Source organism: Aotus nancymaae, unplaced genomic scaffold (genome assembly GCF_030222135.1).
Source record: "Aotus nancymaae isolate 86718 unplaced genomic scaffold, 86718_ANA_hifiasm-v0.15.2.pri h1tg000036l, whole genome shotgun sequence".
NCBI lineage: Eukaryota > Metazoa > Chordata > Mammalia > Primates > Aotidae > Aotus > Aotus nancymaae.
The window spans coordinates 74,005,013-74,029,568 of NW_026988450.1; the positions used below are offsets into that span (position 1 = coordinate 74,005,013).

General features: G+C 48.0%; 1 long non-coding RNA gene across 1 annotated transcript in view; it reads left to right on the forward strand.

Moving 5' to 3' along the window:
- The first annotated feature begins 2,038 nt into the window (after positions 1–2,038).
- LOC105716813 (uncharacterized) overlaps positions 2,039–24,556 on the forward strand; it is a 355,673-nt gene continuing 333,155 nt past the window's right edge. The window contains exon 1 of the long non-coding RNA XR_001107357.2: positions 2,039–2,099. This is a non-coding gene — a long non-coding RNA (uncharacterized LOC105716813). The remainder of the gene's footprint in view (positions 2,100–24,556) is intronic.

A 24,556-nucleotide genomic window follows, 5' to 3' on the forward strand; every position in this document is an offset into this window, starting at 1 on the left:
TCAGTCTCCTCACACAGGTGTGAGTTTCCTGTGGGCAGGGATGGGTGTTCATCTCACTGCTGTGCATTCTTGGCATGGAGTCCCACATGTAGTAAAATGCTCAGAACTTGTTGAGTGAATGAATGAATAGCCTGTGTACTTGTCTGCTTGAAAGCCAGGACCACGTCCAACTTAATCTTTGTTTCCCCAATGCCTGGAACCCAGTAGGCATTCACTAAATTATCCTTGCACGTAATCGAAGGATAGATAAGGCAGATGTGTGCAGGTAGGTGAAGCAAGGAAAGGTACGAATGACCCAGGAGAAGGAGAATTTGGACAATGAGATCAGGACCCAAGATGTGGTTCCAAAACTCTGTGGAGGGAGCTGGACCAGGCAGCTGGGGGAGTCATGGGAGGCCCAGCCTCTTTTCCCTGAGCTGCACTCTTTCCTAGCCGTATGGGAAGGAAGAGACCCCACCCAACCTAAAAAGGGGTATTAACATGCTGGAATGGCTCGAGGAGTATTTCACAGGCTTATCTGTTAATAATAAAAATGAAACTATATGAAAAATACAACAATGTGTGGGTTGCAGGACAAGTTAATGATTTCTCATGTAGTCAGATATGTGTCCCTTTAGTGGAGGTAATGGCGGTGGTAATAACACCCTGGATCTGTTTATAGCGTCTTTCTTCTGAGGAGCTCAAGGCACTCTCTATTCTTATCTCATCTCTCTTTCTGACTTCCCAGGGAAGTCGGTCTGATTATCCCCATTTCTCAGGTGCCTATGTGCTGTGACTCACACAGCACCTCTGGAGCTCATCCCTTTGTCCCCCAGCCTGGGTGGGGCCCACATGACTCCCTCCTCTCTGAGCACTGCGCCTGGAGCACCCTTACTTCCTGGATGACCAAGAAGGTCTGGCTCACTGTAAAGGGTGCTCTGAACTGCCAGTCTATGGGAGCCAACCACACCACGGAAAGCAGAGGGGCAGGGGAGGTGAAGAGAGGAGGGAGGTGGAGGAGGAAGGACCTGAGGGCGGGGGAGGGATGAAAGGTCTGGAGGACTCAGAACACTAGACCGTGCATCCTGAGGGCAGGGGCCATGTCCTGTTTGCCTTCCTATCCCTAGGATGAAGCCCAGTGCATGACATGGCATAGGTACATAGACCAGATATGTGGATGGTCAGATGACAGGTGGACATGCCATTGTATTTTTCAAGACCCAATTCAAAGATCACCTCTTTGAGAAGCTTTCCTTGGCCCTTCCCCTAGGCTACCAACATACTGCTGCTGGACTCATCACCCTTGGGGCCTCTGTTTTTTCTCCTCCTCAGACAGCTTTGTGGGAGAGTTAACCATCTATGTGTCAGATGCTCCATTTGAGTGTCGGTTCCTGGACCAGGCATGAGTCTAATTTGTCTCATATATTTAGGGTCTATTAGCACAGGACATCTCACATAGTAAGGGTGGGCAGAGAGAGGTATAGGAAAGGCTGGGGTTTGAAGTCAGAAAGACCCAGATTCCTTCGCAGGTTCTGCCTCTTACCACACAGGGTTCCAGTGTTGCTCAGGAAATTCCTTAGCCTCTTTGAGCATGTGCTGCTTTCCACCTTCCTCATGATAAAATGGAGCTAAGAAAACCCACTTTGCTGGGTGTGGCAAGGCTCACCATGGTGGCACTGCTTGGCACCTCGAACGGGCTCGTTGGTGGTTTCCAGCACTGGCTTGGCATCAGAACCGCCCTTCTCAGGAATAGACATATTTGGAACCCCCCTGGGAAATTCTGAGCCTGTGGGTTTGGGGTAGGGTCAGGATCTGTCCGTTGAAAAGGGTCCTTGGTTATTCTGATGTTGGAGGGTCTCAATGTTTGTAAAATCAAACATATGATTGAATGTAAGATAGAACATAAGTCCTTGATTTCTTTGATTTCTAGGGTTTAGTGAAGGGACAGAATAGGCTCCTTGGTAAAGTGGCCTCTTCTAGGGGGCATGCTTGGGGGGTCCAAAAGCTCAAAGCACTTTCTCTTCTTATCTCATCTCTGCAGGTCTACCCTTGCCCATGGAAGCAGATGGAATGGAGAGGAATTTCACCCTGGCCTCCTTCACACTAGCCCCGTGACTCAAGTAAGCTGGCCACCTTCTCCGCACTTCATCTCGTCACTTTGTTCAGTAGGCATTCTCCTTGTTTTACATTTGCAGACCAGATTTGGGTGGCATAAGGGCTCTGTGGACTCTATGACCATCAGTCAAGGGGGTCGCGAGGTATTGCTTGCCTTTGCTAGAATTTCTCAAGTTTACAAAGAATTAGAGATAGAAATGTAAGTTTATAACCATTTAGAACTCCAGCTGTCATCTGACAGACCCCTAAGGGACCTCTATGCAGACTGGGGTGCCCGCCAGCCCTTCTTTCTGAATCAGGGACCTAGAAATTCTCCAGTTGTTGAAAGGCAGACTCTGTATAGGTCAAGGGGTCGGCAATGCAGAAGGAGCCCAGGTTGTGAGGCCTGGGTCCAGGCTGGACTTGCTGCTGGCTTGCTGTATGACTCTGTATGGGCCAGAGAGCCTCCCCAAGCCTTGCTTTGACATATGAGCTGAAATTGTTTCTCTAAGGCTTATGATCCTGAAAAGGAATTTGATGTAGTAGAGAAAGGAATTTGTCCCAAGCAGGAGAGCAGTAAATTGTCAACAATGGAAGGTTGAAAAGACCCGTGTCCACAGTACCAGGTGGGAGTCATGGACCACTGGGGCTGCTGAGTCTGGATGTGAGGCTTGTAGGAGACCTTAGCATCACAGAATTGAAAGTGGTAGCAGTGAATGGGGAGTGGGGATTACACAGTGTGAGGCATTTTCTCACATACTATTTTCTTTAGTTTACATGGAATCCTAAGAGATATTATCGTGTCATTAGTCAACATAATGACCAAACCATTTTACAGGTGAGAAAACTGAGGGTCAGAGAGGTGAAGGTCCCCAAAGTCACATGGCAATTTGGTGGTGCCAGGATTTGAATCCACATCTGTCTGACTCTACCACCACCCCACTGCAGTTGACTTGGGGCAAGATGGGTATCTGAAAGTATTTGGGTTTATTTAGATTCTTTCTGGAGTGGTTCTTTAGATGTTTTCCCCAGGTGAGGCAGGTGCCTTCCCTTTCCTGGGAACAGGCCACTCTCAGTGTTTGGGAAGGGAGGGGCTGCAACACATGATGGGGTCAAAGGCATCGGGTGCTGTCCCCTGTCATTCCCAGTGGGAAATGGATCTCCTTCTCAGGAACCTAAGCTGGAGCTGGAAGTCGTGCCTCTGCAGGCAGGATCTCAGGTGATGGCCCCGAACAGGTGATTGTTTTGCAACTAGTCAGGGAGGGTGGACAGGTCTTGAAGTCTCAGAAGGCACAGATTTCCAGACCAGGTATCACTCAGGAGATTCAAAGGGCAGGATTGCGCAAGGACGACCTCTACTTGGGCCCAGAAAACGAGAAAGTCAGCTTCTTTTCCGTGTACTGTGAGTGAGTCACCTTTCCCAGAAGCCAGGTCGATCTCTGGTTCCTCCTGCAGGCTCAGAGTGGCCTGGCCAGGGTGGAGCAGAGAAGGGAAGGTGAGAAGCCAGTGACAACCGCATCACACTTTGTCTTTTCCATCTCCGTAGGGAGCACAGAGCTTGTGCATTAGACTGGGTAAGAGCCCATCACACATGCCCGACCCTCCCCACCCCATCCACCTGTTGCAAGGTCACAGCTGGGTACCGAGACTGTCATGGGGCAGATCACTGTGCCTATGGCACAGAATGAGGGTGTGTGTATAAAAGCCTTGGAAGCCATGGCACAATCTGAGGGGCAGGCAAGCTCTTTGTTCCCCAATCTTGTCTTTCCTGCTTGATGTAGACAGGCTTCAAAGTCAGACATCAGGGTTCCAGTCTCAGCTCTCCCCCTTTATTCCCACCTCCCCAGCCCTTGGATTTCATACTTACAGAGCAACCTGGACAGGTCATTCCAACCTGCTTGAGCCTTAGTTTTCTCATCTGTGTAATGGGGATAACATTGCCCGCCTATCAGAGTTGTGAATTATTAAGCAGATTAAATAGAAGAGGGCTAGGAGGGTAGGGTCTATCATCTGGAAGCCTGGCTTTATTTTTATTTATTTAATTTTTTATTTTTTTGAGATGGATTCTTGCTCTATTACACAGGCTGGAGTGCAGTGGTGTGATCTCAGCTCACTGCAACCTCTGCCTTCCAGGTTCAAACCATTCTTATGCCTCAGCCTGTAGAGTAGCTGGGGCTACAGGTGCCTGCCACCACACCCAGCTAATTTTTGTGTTTTTAGTAGAGACTGGGTTTTGCCATGTTGGCCAGACTGGTCTCGAACTCTTGGTCTTAAGTGATCTGCCTGCCTTGGCCTCCCAAAGTGTTGGGATTACAGGCATGAGCCACTGTGCCCAGCCAAGGCAGCCCAGCTTTAAACCATAGCCTTGTGTTCCATCACTAACACTCTGGCTAATCCTTCCCCTCCTGACTTCAGGCTGATCAGTTATAAAGTACAGCTCCCTCATGGAGCTGCTGTAAAAATCAAATAAGATATTGCTCTTGGCCTGTATAAGGCACCCAGGAAAAGTGTTAATTGCCTTCTCTATTCAGCCTCATTTCCTCATGATTTTGCTGAGAAAAGAGAGTTGGATCTGAAGATGTCAAATTATTCCGGAGATTGATCTTTCCTAGGTTCCTTGTTTATGAAAGGGGATAAGAATAGCATATATCTCATAAAGTTGTTGTGAGGCTAATTGAGTTGATATGAGTACCAGGAAGTGTCCCATAAATGTCAGCTTCATGGCTGGCTATATATAGTTCTTTCTGCTGGTGATGCAGCCCTGGCTGGTGCCTTGGCCCAAGTGATTGGGGCTGAGGTGACTCACCCTGCAGTGACAGGTCTGGGTAGTGGTGAGCGAAGCTGGTTGGACAGGGGCAGCCAGGTCCTTACTGTGCCCCAGGGAACAGCTTGGACATTACTTTCTAATAGAGATTGCCTTTGGTCTTGGCCAGTTCCAGAGAAGGCTGGAAAAAGGAATGCCTGTGACCATCAGGCAAGAGGGGAATGGGATGCTCCTACATTTTGTCATGGCTGAGGAAGCAGATGACGATCACAGCGTGGACGATGACCACTTAGGAGGCCACAGCTGGACGGCAGCTGGGGAAACACCCCAACTCCATCGTGTGGGGTAGTAGGCACTGGGCAGATGCCGCAGACCCTGCTCATGGCTAAGGCAGACAAGATGTGCTTTCTTCTAGGGAGCTGACAGAGAGTGGGTTCCATTCCCCCAAAGAGTCCAGCACTCTTTCCATGACATCATGTGTGCCCAGAGTCATGGACCCCTGCCCTGGGAGCTCACCATCAACTCATGGCAGATGGCCAGCTGGATGCTCAGGGACCACAGAGGAAGGAGAGAGATTCAGAGAAAGTTTGTGGAAGAGGCAACATGTAAGCCAGGCTTTTTAGGAGGAGATGAGGAAGAAAGTCATTGTCCGCACTTCCTCATCCCCACCTCATGTCTCCACCTCTACCAGCTGCAATCTAGCTTCCCTTACACATGGAACTACTCTTGTCAGGGTCATCAGTGACCTTCTGTGGTCAATCCAAAGGGTGCATCATGATCCTGCTCTTAACTAATATGGGGGGGTGGTCACATTTGACACTGTAGCTCACTTCTCCTAGGACTCCTGGTTCTGCTCTTAACTAACGTGGGGGTTACATTTGACGCTGTAGCTCACTTCTCCCTGGACTCCTGGTTCTCCTCCTGCCTCCTTAGATGTTCTTCCTTAGTTTCCCTTGTGATCTCATCTTTCACTGTTACCTATCATTTATCCATCTACCCACCCATCCATTCATCCACATGTATGTTGATCTACCTACCTGTCTGTCTGTCCGTCCATCCATCCATCCATCCATCCACCTACCCACCCATTCACTTATTCTATCTGTCTGTCTGTCTGTCTGTCTGTCTGTCTGTCTGTCTATCTATCTATCTATCTATCTATCTATCTATCTATCTATCTATCTATATCTACCTACCTACCTACCTACCTATCTTTGTAATTAAGGAGAATTTAATGAAAGTGCTACTTATAAAAGTGTGTCAGAATTAAGGGAATCTAACAAGAGATAGTGCAGCACTTCAGGACTGACCATATTAGAAAGTCATTTGCAGCTCTAGGCCTGAAGATCAGGTGGCTTTCAGAACCCAGAGCATGAAGCTGTAAGAGGGCTTAATGTTGGGAGCTGGGTCCTTCAGCCTGGGGACATGGCCAATGAGGGGTGTAAACACCGAACTCGACTCCCCTCCCCACGGTGATGTGACTCACCGAGGTCAGCCTGCTGTGTCCTTTCCTGTGACACTGGCCTGCTGCTGGCTCTGAGTGCCCCTCCTTTCTGCTCACATTCTCTCCTGAGGACTCTCCTCTACTCCGGTGGCTGATGCCCCCCGAGTTGCTAGCTCTGGCCCAGACTCCCCTCCTGACCACCTACCTGAACACCCAACTCTCTACTCACTGGACCCCTGCAGCTGTCCCTTAGATGTCACAGACCTAGCCTGCCCGCAGAAGTCATGGTCTTTCCCTAGGCTGTTTATCTCCTGTGTTCCCTGTCAGTGTGAATGGCTATTCTCCTTGTCATCTGAGTCAATAGCTGGGACTCATTCCTGCTCCCATACCTTCTTTACTCTCTATAGCCATTGCCAAGTCCTGTCCAATCCACACCCAGAGATGACAGATGCATCCCTTCCTCCCATCCTCACTCCGGGTGCCTTTGCTTAAGTTCTTCTCATCTCCTGCACTCTAATCGCTTCCTAATTAACCTCCCGATTCCTATCTCACATCCTATGTCAGGGGCTGCTGGTTGCCTCTTAAGGTCCATCATTCTCTCTCCATTCCTTAGTTATACCCAATTTTTAGTTACGTATGTGATCAGTGATCTAAAAGACAACATTTGCCAGACTTTCTTGTGGCTAAAATTGGCCAAATAAATAAGTTCTATTAGAAGATATAGGCCGAGTGTGGTAATCTCAGCACTTTGGGAGGCCAAGGTGTGTGTATCATTTGAAGTCAGGAGTTCGAGACCAGCCTGGCCAATGTGGTGAAACCCCATCTCTACTAAAAATACAAAAGTTACCTGGGTGTGGTGGCATGTGTCTGTAATCCCAGCTACTTGGGAGATTGAAGTAGGAGAATCACTTGAACCTGGCAGGCAGAGGTTATGGTGAGCTGAGATTGTGCCACTGTACTCCAGCCTGGATGACTCCACTACATCAACTTTAAGTAGTATCTCAGCTGGCTGGGTGTGGTGGCTCACACCTGTAATCCCAGCACTTTGGGAGGCTGAGGTGGGCGGATCATGAGGTCAGAAGTTTGAGATCAGCCTGACCAACATGGTGAAACCCTGTCTCTACTAAAAATATAAAAATTAGCTGGGCGCGATGGTGTGCACCTGTAATCTTAGCTACTCGGGAGGCTGAGGCAGGAGAGTTGCTTGAACCCTGGAGGTGGAGGTTGCAGTCAGCCAAGATCGCACCACTGCTCTCCAGCTTGTGCGACAGAGCGAGATTCTGTCTGTAAAAATAAAAAAAGGTGAAATAAAGGTTGAATTTATTTAAGCCACTGTTATTTTTTGTTTCTTTGTTATTTTTAGCTACACGAAATTCTAAATTCTAACCGATATGTCGTACCCAAGGGGATTGTTGCAGGTGTGTCTGTGCCCCGCGTCCCTTTGGGCCACTGAGTTGAGCACAGCTGTGAGGGCAGCTCCGTGTATGCTGTGGGTGTCCTATTCAAACATACAGGGCTTGTTCAAAACCACAGACAGTCAGTCAGCCCCTGCCCAGGCACAACCAGGAGAGAAATGAGGAACCCAAAAGAAAGGAGTGGGGAGAGAGGCAGGTCTGAAAGATTTCCTGTTGAGTCCTAGGGGAGAGTTGATGCCTTTGACAGCCAGTCCTCAAGCAACAGGAGATGAAAGTTGTGATGATACGAGGTTCATTAATGGTTTCTCGGAGGGTCCCAGCACCGGGCTCTGGCTGCCTACAGAGGTGACTAGCCCAACCACACACTCTTTCCAATCTTTTCTCCCACCCCTGTCTCATTCTTTTCACTGTCACTGCTGCTTTCTGGAGTCAACTCTCAGATAAGCCACCTCCACAAATGTTCTGATCTCAGGTTCTGCCACTGGGGAGTGGAAATGTAGCTCTGTTCAAGCCCTTCCGCTCCAAAAGTCCCTCTGGAGCCCACAGACTCCTGGGTGATGATGTGAGCCCTTGGTCTGGCTGCTGCCTCTGGTCACCTCCTCCCTGCTGTTTTGTCCCGTGCCTTCGGCCCCGCTGTGTGCCCCTTGCTCCAGCCATGCCAGGCCATAGCAGTTCTCTGAAGGGCCCTACAGTGTCACGGTCTGGTGCCTTCTCACAGACGGGAACATCCATTCTTTACCTTCCCCGCTCCCGCCCCAGCTTATCCCAAGTTCAGCGGGAGCTGCTACTTGCCTAGGGTCCCCTTCCTCTTTCCACCATCACTGAAGTGTCTACGTAGCCACCTCTTGCTCCTTTTTGACTTGCGCTTCTTTTTAGGGCAGAGACTACACACACCCTATTTGGTTTTAGATTCTGGGCACAGCCCTGAGCTGGGACGTAGTGGAAACTCAGTGTTTGTTGCATGGCAGAAGGGGTAGGGGCAGGGCCGGGCTCAGCAAGGCCCAGAGAGGGGCACATGCATGGTGGCCTGGTGGGTTCCCGGATTGACAAGTGGACCTCATCCTCAAGGTCCCTCACTCCAGCGTCCAGTTTCTCCCAGATTTGGTCTCTCTTATCTTTTCAGCATCAGCTCCTCATCCTCTTCTCTGGCTCAGAGCTGCAGCCCCAGCAGCATCTGTCCTGCCCCAAACACGTTCTGTGCTCTCAATCACTGTGACTCAGGCCATGCTCTTCCCTTTGCCTGGACGGCTCCCCTTTCTCCTTGGCCTCCCACCCTGCTAATTTCTCCCTGTCCTTCAAGGCCTGTATCAGATACATCTGCATCCATAAGCCCTTCTCTCTTCCAGGAACTGTGCTTTCGTACATTGTGAGTTCTTAGGAAAGCTTATCATGGATGTATTGGGTGTATTGGGAAGGGTGGGGGTCATGTAAGTATTTATTCAACAAACATTTTCATAGAGGTTAGTATATTCTAGGCACTATTCTACATGCTGTACCCATATGAACTAATTTAATATACATACCAATCCTATAAGGAAGGTACTGTCATTGGCTCCATTTTACAGATTATAAAACTGAGGAACAGAGAGGTGAAGTAAACTGTCCAAGGTTCAGTGCTAGAAAGTACTAGAGACAGGATTTGCTGCCCCAAGCCGAGCAGGAGAGAAGGTGGCAGGTTTCTTTTTAAATCAGTGCTGTGGAGTAGATGGAGAACATCAATTGCTTGGTGTTTCTTTTTTTTTTTTTTTTTTGTCTAAATTGTAGATCTGGTGGGTCTATGTGCAGGTTATTGACATGGGTGGATAGTGTGATGCTGAGGTGTGGGCCTCTATTGATCCTGTCACCCAGACAGTGAACACAGTACCCAACAGGAGGTCTTTCAGGCCTCGCCTCCCTCCCTTCCTCCTTTCGGCATACCCAGCATCTTTTGTTCCCATCTTTATGTACTCTGGGTGTACTCAGGCTTTAGCTCCCGCTTGTAAGCAATAACATGCAGTATTTGTTTTTCTGTTTCTGTGTTAATTCACTTGGGATACTGGCAAATCAACTTTCCCTTTGGGAGCTCTGTGACTGAGCTGGGCTGAGGAGAGCAGCTTTCAGAAACCCTGCAGGTATCCGGGACATCTGGCCACAGGGACCATTGAATGGCTCCAGCTTTAGAGGCCCAAGCTTCAGGTGGGCTGTGCGTATGGTCCTGGCCTTCATCAGGCAGGGCCAGGGACGAGGCTTCCTGGCAGGAAATCTCCTCCTCTGTCTTGCACCAGCCTCCTTTCTGCTCTGCCTTGGACAGTGAGGAGGGAGACCACAAAGAATATCCAGGACAAGATTTGCAAATGGATGAGGGGTTCACAAGAAGACCCCAGGACTAGCAGGCAGGGACTTTGACTCAATGTGCTGAGTGATTTCAGCGGCAACTCATTTCCCCTCTATGGGCCTTGGTTTCTCCATTTGTGAAATGTAAAGCTTGGACTGGATGCTCACGAAGGACACTCCCAGGGTATTCTTTAATAATTCTAGCTGCATAGGTGTTATCTTGGGAAGCAGAAGGGAGGAGGGAAATTGGGATATGTTATGGGCTGAATTTATATATTCAAAATTCATCTGTTGAAGTCAACCTTTAGTATCTTCAAATGCGACTGTATTTGGGTAGGGTCTTTAAAGAGGTAACTCAGGTTTAATGAGTCATTGGGGTGGGTCCTAATCCAATATGACTGGTATCCTTGTAAGAAGAGGATATTAAGCCATAGACACCTACAGAGGAAGGACACATAAAGACACATGGAAGAGGCGGGCATCTTCAAGCCCAGGAGAATGGCCTTAGAAGACACCAAGCCTGCTGACACCTTAACCTTGGACTTCTAGCCTCCAACATTGTGAGGAAATAAATCTGTGTTCTTTAAGCTGCTCAGTCTGTGGTACTTGGTTCTGACAGCCCCAGGAAACCAATGCAAGGTGACACCATAGGCTGACCCAACTGCAGTGTCCTCCAGCCACAGTACATTGGTTCCTATGGGGTCAGACTAGACAAAGAATACGGGAGGCAAGGGGAGGGGCTCAGTGTGGATCGTCTCAAACAACGTGCATTGAGCCTGCTTTGCAGCAGAGGTGAATGAGTACACCCTACCCCTACCCTTAAGCCCCCGATCCCACAGGGGAGACAGCCTCACAGTGAGGAATGCTAATTGTGTGAATCACGTGGTGATGAAACAGACACAACACAGACACAGGCCTAGGGAGGGAATAGTCTGTCGTCCATATGACTTTCCGGAGGAAGAGAGCTTGGGAGGGTCAGCTGTGGCATACAGCAATCATAGAATGGAGGGAAGAGCATCCCAGCAGAGGGATAAGCATATGCAAAGGCACGGAGGCACAAATAATTCCCTGGGGGAAATGACTGGAGAGCAGAGCTGGGGAGCCCCCGAAGGAATGCAGCTTATACACATGGGGACCCGGGAGCCAGCCCATTGGAACTCAGCAGGGCCACTTACCAGCTGGGTGACCCTTGGCAGGTTACTTAGCCTCTTGGAACCTCTGTGTTCTCATCTGCAAAATGATGATGGCAATAGTACCTTCCTTAGAGGACTGCCTCAGAGACTAAGTCGGTAAATTTCTACAGCATGCTTTGAACAGTACTCTACATGTGAATGGCACTTCAGCAACTCTGGCTGTCCGCTCTGCCTTGGTTTTCACACCTGCTCTCCCACAGAGTGGCTGAGATGATCATTTCATCAGCCCTTTTGGTTGGGCACAGTGGGAGTGAGGTCAGTGTAGAAAATCAATCTTCGTCAGCTTAGAACTGGGAACTGAGAGGTGGAGAGGCTCCTGGAAATGCAAGGAGAACTTGCCAGAAAGCACTTCAGCAGGTTCCGGGAGGCCTGCTGCTGAAGGGGGCACCCTTTGTGGCCCCAAAACTCTGTGACGCGCGTGGGGGAAGGAACTGAAAAGGGGACCTGAAAGATATGTTTTCTCAGTAACAGGCACAAGAGGCAGCAGGGGAGGAGGAGCAGTGTTTCGAAGGCTCCGAGGAGCAGAATTGCTAGCTGTCAGGGCTGGGACTCCCTGAGGGATCATCGGGCTCTTGGATGACAAAATGACAGTAGTTGGACTGGACTTTCTCTGAAGCTCTTCTTTGTTTAATTTTACAGTGTTTGATATGATAAAAAGATGTAAATAGTTACCCTCTTTTTTTTTTTTTTTTTTGCGATGGAGTCTCGCTTTGCCGCCCAGGCTGGAGTACAGTGGCGTGATCTTGGCTCACTGCAACCTCTGCCTCCTGGGTTCAAGCAAGTCTCCTATCTCAGCCTCCTGAGTAGCTGGGACTACAGGCACAGATACCTTCTTTTTATAATTAAAGATTTCTTACAAAAAATCTAGATGTCCAGCTTCTGGTGGACACAGAATATCTGAGAACAGTAGCTGGCATTCCCATGTGGCAACCATCAGCAACAATTCAATGGCAGGTGCCCCCCAGGTGCCCCCACAGGACCACAGCAGTAGGTCATTTTCTTTCTCTGCTCCATTCCAGCAGGCATTAGTGTGTAAGATTGCCAAGTCTAGCCCAACACTTTCCTTTTACAGATGAGGAAACAGTGGGGATGTGACTCATTCAATTTTACACATGTGAGTGACCCAGCTCGGATGAGATCCCAGGCCTCCTAAAACTCAGTCACACGCTCACTCCACACCTCTGCTTGCCTTCTTTTGCCTTAGTGCCTGGGTGGAAAGGGCAGAGGAGCAAGGGAACATGGTCTCCTTTTAGCTTTAATTGATAATAACTATTAAGAAGACGAGCAGCCATCAGTTAAATGTCACGACGTATCAGGGACTTCACACACATTTAAATCCTCATAACAACCCTGGAAAGTAAATATTATTATTCCAATTTTTCAGATGAGGAAACTGAGGCACAGAAAGGTTAAAAAGCATGCCCGAGGTTTCTGGGGTGGTGTGTGATGAAGGTGGGTCTTGAACCGTGGTTGAGTGGACTCTAAAGCAACATGGCTTTGTTGCAAGCCTATTGTTAGCCCTCTGGGCATGCTAAACTAGGAAAGTTCTAGAAGCTGTGGTGCAAGTGGTTTACTAGTGTTCAATTCAGACAGTTGAGGGCATGTCAGGGGAGGTTTCAAGTTGTTAAGTGTCTCATGAGCCTCTTGGGAGAGAGGGATCTTGATCTCCCTCCCTGGGACTGTCTACTTATAACCCCTGCAGACATTTCTCATTGTAGTTGGGGGTTGGGGAACACCTTTAGGGGAAAGCTGGGGGGCCTGGCCAGGGCTCAGGAAGGACGAAGGACTTGTAAACTAGAGAGTCTTGACCATCTTTAAGACATGCCCCCCGCCACCCCCAGTATTCCTATGCAACGTTTAATGGCCTGAGCGGAGGGCTCTCCAGCACCATGAGCTGACCGTAACATGGCTGTTCTTTGGTGTTGAGGGCTCCTTTAGTTTGACTGTCTCCCTCATAAAGTGTCTGCTCCCTGAGTCCAGGGACCCCTTCCCATGTATCTCTATAACCCTATCATCTAGAACAGTGCTTGACTCGTAATAGGTACAACAAATGTGTGGTTCTGGAATGGAGGATGAATGAATGTATGATGCAGAATTCACTACTTTCTGGGGTCAGATTGCTGGGGTTTAAGTCTTGGCTCCACCCTTGCTAAATGAGTGACATGGACAAATTATTGAACCTCTCTGGGACTCAGTTTCTACATCTGTAAAATGGAGGCAAAAATCATGGTTATCTCATTGCTTATCATTAGGATTAATGTAGTACCCATAAAGTACTTAGCACAATGTCTTGTCCTGTGCTGTCTGATATGGTGGCCATTAGTCACAGATGACTATTTAAAATAACCAAAACTAGCTAAAATTAAAGTTGAGATCCTTCCATTGGACCAGCTGCATTTCAAGTTCTCAGTGACTTCTATATTGGACAGCACAGATAGAGTACATTTCCATCATCACAGATAATTCTCCTAGACGGAGCTAGTGGAGAATATTGTAAGGGCTCTGTGATGTTAGTCTTCCTACAGTTATAGTTATTCCTGCTGTTGTTGCCGCCGTCTCTCCACTCAGGGTGGAGGGTGATTCTACGTGACTACAGCAGGAGATTTGCCCTTGTGGCAGCCCAGGCTGAGAGTCCATACCCTGCATTGCTTTCTTCTTGGAATGCTGTCCTGCAGACCTTCACTTGGTGACATCCTCCTTGTGCAGATGCCTGGTGGGACAGGCTTTAAGAAGCTTTTCAAAGGGAGAGCCCAACATAAGAGGCTTCTTCTTCATGAGTCTAACCTCTCTATGCAAGCTGGGACTGGATTTCCTTCATCCCTGTCTCCCCAGTGCCTGGCATTTGGTAAGCACTCAGAATAAACTTTTTGGGGAATGAAGGTTTGCATGGGTCTAAGACAGTGTGTTCACTCAGCCCCATGACTGCCTCAAAGCATTTCTAATACCAGATGACTTACAGCATGGAAGAAAGAGCAGCTAGGAAACAGGTCTGTGTCCATGGCCAGGAGGTATGAGCCTCAGAAATGTTGGCAGGATGAGCAGCCTTAGAGAATGATGGCAGCGCCCTGGGGAAATGACAGGAAGCACAAGTTGAGTGGCAGAGGGAAGGTGAACAGTAGTCACATAATTAAGGGGGAGAACTGTCTTGTGCATGGGAGACTCCCCAAGACCTCCCCAAATCTGAAAGGAAGGGCTGAGGTTTCAGTGCATCCTTGGCAGGGGTGGGCAAGCCACAGGCATCCCTTAGTTTCTGTTGTGTGTCCCCGCTGTCTGTACTGATAGGTCCTGAGGAAATGAAAGTTAACCAGAAACAAATATCTTCAGGTTGGTCCCTTTAAAGAGTCTTCAGTTTGGCTTCCCTTATCACTGGAGATTATTTCTTTTGTGAGTGTGTTTTCTTTGCATATTCTTTGCATATGTATTGTTTCAAGGAGAAGTGGTAACTTCCTAAGTGTTGACGTCTGAGGCAAAGTTTTAGATTTAACTTGTGGTCATCTTAGTTGGCTCAGGCTGCCATAACAAAATACTGTAGACTGGGGTCTTAAACAACAGACATTTATATCTCGCTGTTCTGGAGGCTGAGAAGTCCAAGATCAAGGTGTTGGCAGATTTGGGTCCTGGTGAGGGCTCTCTTCCTGGCTTGCGGATGGCTGCCTTCTTGCTGTGTCCTCACATGGTGGAGCAATAGATTTTTTTCTCTCTTTTTCTTCTAAGGGCATTAATCCCATCACTGGGGCTGTACCCTTAAGACCTCCTCTAAACCTAATTACTCCCCAAAGGCCTCACCTCCTAAAATAATGTTGGAGGTTAGGGCTTCAACAGATGAATTTAGGGGGACACACAAGCATTCAGTTCATTCTGTTGATGAAAAAAGCCAAACTCTGAAATTTGAAGTTCATTCTGAACCAAGTGTGAGGACCATGGCCCATGACACAGCATCAAGATGTCCAGAGAATATACACCCAAGGTGGTTTATATACATTTTAGGGAGACAGAAGTTACAGGGAAAAACCTAAATCAATATTTGTAAGTTACATGTTGGTTTGGCCCAGAAAGGTAGGACATCTTGAAGTGGGTGCTTTTAGGTCACAGGTGGATTCAAAGATTTCCTGATTGACAATTGGTTGAAAGTGTTAGGCTTTGCCTAAAGAGTTTGAGTCAGTAGAAGAAACCCTTGGGGTTAAGATAAGGGGGATTATGGAGGCTGGGATTCTTATTATGTAGATGAAGCCTCTGGGTAGCAGACTTCAGACAGAACAGATGGTAAATATCTTATTAGACCTTAAAAGGTGTCAGACTCTTAGTTAAATCTCTCCTGGATCAGGAAAAGACTTAGGGAAGAGGATTCTCTGCAGAATGTGAATTTTCCCCACAAGGGGTGGCTTTGCAGGGTCATTTCAAAATATGTCAAAGAAATATATCTGGAGGTGAAATACTTTGATTTCCTTTAGGGACTGTTATCTGTCACGTGATGTTATATCAGAGTCTGGCTCCTCCGACTCACTTCTTTCTGACCCCAGCACAAATCTAGTATCTGTATTGGAGTCCACATGGACTAATAGCATTGGGCCTGCTGTCAGGCCATCTTCAGCCTCTGCTGATCACCTGCTCACACTCTGCGCATCGGCCTCACCCAGCTTTCTGTTTTCTTGCAGCCCAGGCTCTTGGCACCTCTGGGACTTTGCACATGCTCTTTCCACTTCCTAGTTCACTCTGCCCCTGCCTTGGCATCTAACTGAATCTTCCTCCTTTGTCAGGCCTCAGCTTAGATGTCACTGCTCTGAACCTGCCCCCAGTCCCCTGGTCTGAGTTAGGTGCAGCTTGTCCTCCCACAGGAGCTAGCCCACACATGCCACCTGCCTCCTGAATGCACCAGCAACCAGCTGGGTCTCCAACTGTTGTTCAGAGGGTGATCTCCAGGCCAGAAGGACCAGGACTGTCTTGTGAACAATTGTATCCTCAGTGACTGGCCCCAGGCATAGCGGGTCCTCCACGTAATGCTTATTGGATGAGTCAAAAAGGTGAATTAATGAATGTCATCATCAGGTTCGTAAGTCAGCCTCAGATTACTGGTTGTGACAGTCTTGGTAATGCTTTTTAAGTTGAGTGTTCTTTCAGTTGAGTGTTGAAAATGGCTTACTCATCACAGGAGTTTATTCTTTTATTGGTCCAAAAAATAAATTTATACAAATAGCTTTGTATTCTTTTGCTATTACAATATGGAAATTAATAGCATGGATTTTGGAGCCAGACTGTCTGAATGTGTGAGTTCCAGCTCTGTCACTCAAAAGCTGTATGACTTTGGGCAAATCATTTTGCTGTGCCTCGGTTTCCTCATCCTTAAGATAAGATTCTAATAAAATTATCTAATGATGTTGTTGTGAGGATTAAATTAGTCTGTATTTGAATAATCCCTAAACACATAAAAGCACTATATAAAATGTGTCAAATAAAGTAAATCAGGAATAAGTCTCATAAACAGTGTGGTAGTCTCTTAGAAGTTTACTTCCTTTTGGAGTAAAGCATTGGCATGGTTCTAGCACAAGGCAACTTCAAGACAAAGGTAAGTTCATTTTCAGTGTGTTCCCACCGTCCACGTCTATGCTGCCTTTCACTTTTTGTGTTTTGTCCTGGGAAGTCTTATCTTCCTCTTCACCATCTAACAACAAATGCTTTTGGATTTGTCAAAAAGGCCAATTCATACTCTTGTGTAAATGACTGATAGAGTCTAATGTGCTTTTTCTCCAAAATGATTGTCTTAACATGAAGTGTCCTGATTAGTCTAGGGAATCCAGGAGGGCAGAAACCACATGCTATACATGTCAATATTCTCCTTGGCCTTGGTTCTCTGCATCTCTAAGTGCAGCAGATATTGGCCAGGCCTATTTATCAAGTGTCCCAGGAAACAGAGTCAGGAGCGTGAGGGTTAGACCCACTGAACAGAATGCTGAGAACTTTGGAGACACATTGGTAAGAGAGGGGGAGATGTGCCACCAGCATTTAATAACGGTGGATGAGTTTAAAATACAAAATCAGAATCCTGGTCAGCTCACATTGCCATTCCAAGGCTATGGAGCCCTCAGATGCCACATGACCCAACCTCAAAGGAGAGCTGCGGTTTCAGAGTCAGGGTGACAGCAGCCAACGATTTAGAAAGCAGAGCTCAGCGTGGGACCCATGGCAGGAGGCTGCTTGGAGTCCGTAAATGACGCCATTGTTTGAGGTTCCATGCAATCAAAGAAAGAAAAAATCAGGGGTTGGTTTTGGGCGGGGGGAGCAGGGAGAAAAGAAAAACAAACCACTTAAAATTTTAGGGACAACATCTCTTGCCAAAATCCTTTTTTTTTTTTTTTTTCAAATAAAAAAAACCACCCTGATCTGAAGCCAACGAAGCAAACAGGAAAGCAGTGTCTGGGCCTGCTCTGAGGGCAGATGGCAGCCTCCTGGGTTTCAGAATGAGTTGATTATTGCGTAAACAAGGTGGCCTCTGGGCGGGGGCAGCCCGCTCTGTAAGAGCTCTTCCCCCATGGGCACTTGGGCCCTTTAGTGTCCACATTCTTCAAGCCTGGCAGTGCCCTGCCCTGGAGCCCCTTCAAGTTCAGGGTTGCTTGGCAATGCTGTCTAATAATAACAGTGTCTATTATTCCCCATGATGACCCTGTGAAGGTGGTGTGGATTATTAGATCCATTTTATGGAAAGGGATACCCTGGGTTTCAGAAAGGTGGCCTTGCTAGCTCAAGGTCAGGTGGAGTGGGAATGGCAGAGGCAAGCACAGGACGCAGGCCTCTGTTTTGCCATTTAGCCAGGCGAACACAGACAGGAAGGAAGGGGGAAGGCATGCCTGACCCTGGGGAGGGCTGAGAGCCTTAACCGTAACACCACCTTGGGGTTTGTTGAGTGTCCTTGAGTGCTAACAAGGACAGGCTCTGGAACAAAAGAGCATGAGCTCAAGCCCCAGATCCAGATCCTCCTAGCAGCGTGACCTTGGGAAGGTTTCTGAATTACTGAATCTTGGTTTCCTCATCTGTGGAATGGGGACAGTAGTAGGACCTGCCTTGTAAAGATACAGTGGGAGTTAGTGAGCTAAAGCCTGTGAAATGTTTAGAGCCACTTCTGGCACACCCTGAGTGTTAGCTCTTATTGCGACATCCTTTCATGTAAACTCATTTAGGGTTTCATATTTATGCTGAGAGGGATTTTTTAATCTTAATTTTAATTTTACAGATGATGAAACAAGGCACAGAGAGGTTAATTGTCCCAAATCCGGTAAAGAAGCAGAGCTGGACTTTGACCCAGCGCTTCCGATGCCAAATCTGGATTGCTCCTGGCTGTGCCATGTTGGTTCCATGTGCCCAAGTTCTTGGACTTTCTTGCTATTGTTGACCCCCAGGTGTCTTGTTAGATGCTGCCTGGACCGACACTGGGCAGAATCATGACAGGAGTGTCAGTGTTCCTAGGCTTTCCTTTTTGCCCCATTTCCCATATTGGTGGGGGCTCCAACCTGCCTTGCAAGATGTTGGGTGCTCTTCTTCTGTATCTGACTTATTCTTCCTCTCTGATGTATGTGAACTTATTTCCAAGACCTGCTAATGAATCACTGCCTCAGCAAGGGGGACCTGAGGGGCTGACAAAGCACTGAAGCCCCCATAGGATTCCACAAGCATTGGGATGATCAACATTCCCACTGATAGATTTATTCTGGATTCCCTGTGTACTTACTGGGTACTTGTTCTGAGTGTCCCTGCTGTGCTAGCTGCTGGCGATGCAATGGTGAGTCCAAGCAGACACAGCCCTGGAGCTCCTAGGGTTTGGAGTCCAGCAGGGAAGACTGATAGCAATCAGAGTCACAGTCAGGAATGTGCAGCTACACACTGGGGTAAGTTATCTGAAGGAGACAAATTCAGCTTTGGGGAGACTGAGTAATAAAGAAAAAATGATTTCAACTTGGGAGTCAGGGAAACCTTCCTTAAGCCACTCAAAAGTGGTGTTTGAGCTGCGTTCTGGAAGGCAGTGAGAGTGAGCTAGTGAAGTGAGGACAGAGGAGCATTCCACGCCTGGGAACAGCCGGTGCAAAGGCCCTGCGGAGGAACTGACATTTTAGTTGGGTGAGAATGCAGAGGGCAAGGGGGACAGACATGTGATATTGGGTTGGAGGGGCCAGGGCCATTTTAGGAGAGTGAGTTTCAATGATAGGGGAGCAGGGAATCCCCTAGAGAGTTTTAATTTGAGGTGGCAAGGATGAGGTGTTCATACCGTTCAGTTTGTATTTGTAAAAGATCCCTCTGGCTGTTGTTGAGAGTGGATTGGAAGGAGGTTAGACTGGCTTCAAAGAGACAAGTCAGAAGGCTATGAATGTGGGCCGGATAAGGGCTGCCAATACCTGGGGCCAAGGTAGAGGTGGTGGTGCTGGATAGATGGATTTGTGAGCTCTTCAGGAGTTAAATAGACTGTTTCCTGTTCCAGGTAATATAGGAACTGGAGATACAATGCTGCATAGGATATAGAAACCCATCTTCAAGGGGCTGACAGTCTAACAAGACGGAGGCACACGTGTAACAGATAATACATACAAATACAACTGGCTGTGATGGAGGACTGTAGAAATGGCCACAATATCTTGGTCTGTGCTGTACCCACATTCTTTGCAATGCGACTTCCTAGCTCTTCCAGCAAGAGACTGGGGCTGTTTCTCTATCCCTTGGATGGGGGCTGGTCTTATAATGTGCTTCTGTTGATACAATTTAGTAGAAGTGATGTATGCCAGTTTTGAGCCCAGGCCTCAGTTGGCTTTGTGTGCATCTACCATGTCTACAAACCTTGCAGAGTTTCTGGGAGAATAAATCCAGGTAAGCCTTCTTGATGATAAGAGACACATGACCCAGTCATCTCTGTTACTCTACCAGAGAGCAGGCCAGATACCAGATATGCAAAGTAAACATCTTAGACAAATTAAGCCCTGGGTATCTGGCCACCTGACTGTAGATGCATGAGTGAGCTCAACCAAGATCAGCCATGCTTGGCTCCAGTCAGCAGGTGGGTTCAGCCAGCTCATAGATTTGCGAGCAATGATAAATGCGTATTGCTCCAAGCAGGGATTGACAAACTACCGCCTGTGGGCTGACTAGCCACCTGTTTTTTGGATATAAAACGTTATTAGAATTCAGTCATGACATTTATTATTGTCTGTGGCTCCTTTTGAGTTACAAAGGCAGAACTGAGTAGTTGAAACAGAGATCATGTAATCTGCAGAGTCTAAAATACCATCTTTTAAGAAAATGTGTGCCGGCCCCTGGTTTAGAGGTACTCAGTTTTTGGAGCAGCTTGTTACACAGTGCTAGCTGCCTGATGCATAGGTCCTGGAATAAAGGGGCAGGTGACGGCACAAAGAAGGATTGGTTAACTCTCCATTGTCTATGACATGGCATGATTGGGAGAGGCTCTGTAGAGGAAGCGATGCTAAATGTGTCTTAAGCCATGTGTAGACTTGGGCTCAGAGGGAAATGGATGTTGATGAATTAAAGGATCAGAATGATCGTGATCAGGCCAGGTCATGTGGCAGGTCTCCTGATTCCTGTTCAGGGATACTGTTTCCTTTGTCCCGGTAGACAATTTAACCTTTTAGGTAAGAGAGAGGAGGACGTTGGGGCCAGGCAGAGCTGGGTTCACATTCCAGCTCTACTGTTTCTGAGATGGATGATTTTGGGCAACTTACTTAGTTTCTCTGTACCTAAGCTTCCTCATTCATAAAATGGGGAAAGTAACATTGATCTCACAGAGTTGTGAAATTAAATGAGATTATGGGCAGAGGCTCTGGTATGCCGCTTTATAATAAAAGAATGCTGTAGAGATAAAGACATACTTGCCATGAGGCTTTCTATTTTAATCAGAGTCGGATATTTCAGCTAAAGGAAGTTTTATCAGCCTCCCTTGCTGGTTGCTCTACTGCTGAATTTCTAGTGGGATGGGATGGTTTTGGGCATCAGACATGTATACCCAAGAACCCTATATCTTGTAGAGACCACCTGCTTCCCTTCTGGAATTATCTCACCCCAGAGACTTCCACCACCAACAGCTTCTTGGGGCCCCCACTCTGGGCTGCTCTCTCTCTATTTCACAACCCACTGCAAATGGTGGGAGAGCCTGTGGGCTGAGGGGATCTGGCCACTTTGTGCATATCTCTAAGTTCCTGTTTCTCTAGGCTGGGACTGAGCCCATCCACGTGCGCATTTAGATGATGAGAAAAAAAAATGAAGGGTGTTGAGCAAGATTTAAGAAAGTTCTCTGAGCACCTATGATGTACCAGGCCCTGTGCTGGGCTCTGGGAATTAGGGATGAGCCAGCCATGTTCCTCTTTCTTCCCAGAACTCAGAGTTTGCTGCGGGAGGTGGACCTGCAGCTGGATGTTTTCAACACAGGATAGAGAATGCAGCAGCAGAGCAAGCCCAGGGCTCCAGGGAAGCACAGCTTAGCTTTGGGGCCAGGAAATGATGCTCACGGTGAGTTTGAGCTGAGGCTTCTAGCATAAGTAGGAGCTTGCCAGCTAAAGACAGAGGGGGAAAGGCATCCCAGATGGAGGAAGCAGCATGAGCAAAGGTAGGGTGAGGAAACAGCTCAGCCTGTGCAGTGTGTGCCAGGAGCTTGGTGTTGCCGTGCGAGGAGTCTGAGTTGAGGAAAAGGTGAAGCCAGCAGAGTAAGCAGGAGAGTAGACCACATTGTCATCCAAAGGACTGAAGCACAGAGGGACCTGGCAGATGGGTGGTAGAGTGGATATAGGGTATAAGAGATTTCAGTGACCCTGGCCATGGGTCACCATAACAGGTGATGGTTTCTGCTTTCTTGGCCTCCAGGAAGGGAGAGTTTAAGGAAGTTTCCAGCATCAGTGTGTGTCTGTTCAATTCTGAAGCCCACTAAGCTTTCACCATCAGGTTACATTCTATTTGTTACCAAAGCTAACAGATTTTATCATGTTGCTTCATAACGCATGGTGGGACACAGAGGAGGCTGATAAACTTTATTGAGTGTGTGAGCAGCGGATGGAGGAGAGGAAGAGGAGATGGGGACATCCTATCCTGTGCTGTATAACTCCAAGAGGTGATAGTCAGGCTCTAGGGGAGCATGCGTGGTTTGTGTGTATGCGTGAGGGTCTAGGGATAAGGGCGGCGTTGGGCTCAGAGGAGATGTTTGGTAAGCATTTGGAAATCCTTTCTACTCTTCCAGATGAATGAAGAAGTGAATCCAAACCTGGAAGTGGATATTTTTAAAAAAGTCCCATCATCATTTTGGGAGCTGAGATGTCCAAGTGTCACAGAGGAGGATTTCTCAATGAGGAACTGACCAGCAAGGGAGAAAAATACCCTTTACAAACACTTCCTGCTAGAAGTCAAATGGTAGGCAAACAAGAGTTGCACCACCAATGCAGCATTCTTCTGGGTTCATTTTCTGACTTTTGAAGAGGTTGGTTTCTACAAATGTAGTGTTATGCTCCCGGGTCACCAGCTTCCCCAAGCTCTCATCACAGGAGTTGGAACTTTCAGTGGATCAGTTTGTGCAGGGTCTGGGTTGGCATCAAAGAGTTCCCTGATGATGAATCTGTAGGGAATGAGGAGGGAGTCAAGGGCTTCCCCAGTCATGCCAGAGGCAGAGTGACCCAGGACATAAGAAGTCATGCACTCATGCCTGTAATCCCAGCACTTTGGGAGGCTGAGGTGGGTGGATCATGGGGTCAGGAGTTCGAGACCAGCCTGGCCAACATGGTGAAACCTCATCTCTACTAAAATACAAAAAAAATTAGCCAGGCATGGTGTTGGGTGCTTGTAATCCCAGATACTTAGAAGGCTGAGGCAGGAGAATTGCTTCAAGCAACTTGGGCATTGGAGGTTGCAGTGAGCCGTGATCATGCCACTGCACTCCAGCCTGGGCGACAGAGTGAGACTTTGTCTCAAAAAAAAAAAAAAAAAAAAAAGTCATGCACTCTGTTCCTGCCTCCATGCAGACTTGTGGGGGCCATTTCAAACCAGCAGAGAGAAATTCCATTTTATTCTTAGTGATTTTTGCATGGGAGACAGCTGACGTTCAGAGCTGGGCTGATAATCTTTCACTGGCGTGGATCCTGCAGGAAGAGCTGGCTTTGGTTAATGGCCATTAGCCTCCTGCTGCCTGGCAGACCCTTTGCAAGGCTCAGGGATGAGCAACATGATGGCTGAGGGAATGGCCTTTGAGTTAGGGTCCCCCTGCCCCCAAGACCCCTGGCTCTCCCTTTGCTAGTTGTGTCACTTTGGGAAAACTATTCAGTTTCTGTATCTGAAAAATGGGACCCATGCTCACCTCATAGGGAGTAAATGATACCACGATTGTAAAGTGTTCGAGACACCTTGGTGCACAGTAAGAGCTCCAGAGGCGGCTCCGTGCACGCTGTGTTCGTGACCACACTACACAGGCCCAGACTGTGTTCACACAGGCACATGCCAAGAATCCTATGACACGGTCCCTGTCAGGGTTCTCACAGTCTGCGGGGAGGTAGACATGGGGAGTTTTGGGAAAACAAGGAAGAGAGTCCTAACTTACTTTTAGATGTGTGTGTGTGTGTGTGTGTGAGGATGTGTATGTGTTGGGTGGTGTAAGCAAAAGTGTGTGAGTAGATGTGTGTCTGAGCATAGGTGTGTAAATATGTGTGTGATAGAGTTGAGTGTGATGCATGTGAATGTATCAGTATCTGTGTGAGGGTGTGCATGTGTTAGGTGTGTGCATGTGTGTAAATGTAGGTGTCTACATGTTGGGTTGAGCATAAGTGTGTATATGTGCATGTGAGAGAATTGAGTGTATGTGGTGTATGTGCGTGTGTGTGTGTGTATGAGTTAAGTATGTGTGGTCTGTGTGTATGTGTGAGGAAGAGTTTGTGTGTGTGTGTGGCTTAGGTGTCTGTGTGTGAATGTGTGCAAGTGTGTGTGAGAGTCTGCTGTGAGAGGGGCTGCGTGTGTGTGTGTGTGTGATGTGTGGGGGGCTGTTGTGAGTGTGAACGTGGAGGTTTTTAGGTGCCTTTGGTGATTGCTGGTGCCGAGTGTTGAGGGCGGAACCGTCTGCTGAGCGTGTGTGCTGGGAGGCATTAGGGGATGTCCAACAAGCTGCATTCATTCATTCAGCAAACACTTATTTGGGGTCTCGTCTGTGCTGGGTTTTGCGCCATGCGTGGGGACATCGCTGGTTACTGCGCACCTTTTTTTGCAGTTCTTCTCCATGGCCCACAGCTTCGTTCCTCCCCCTGCTTGGAGCCCTGGGGCTGACCCTGCCAGCTGCACCCCGGGTTCCCTGTCACTGTCTTCTGGTTGAGTCCGGTCTGTGGAGGGCTCTGGCAGG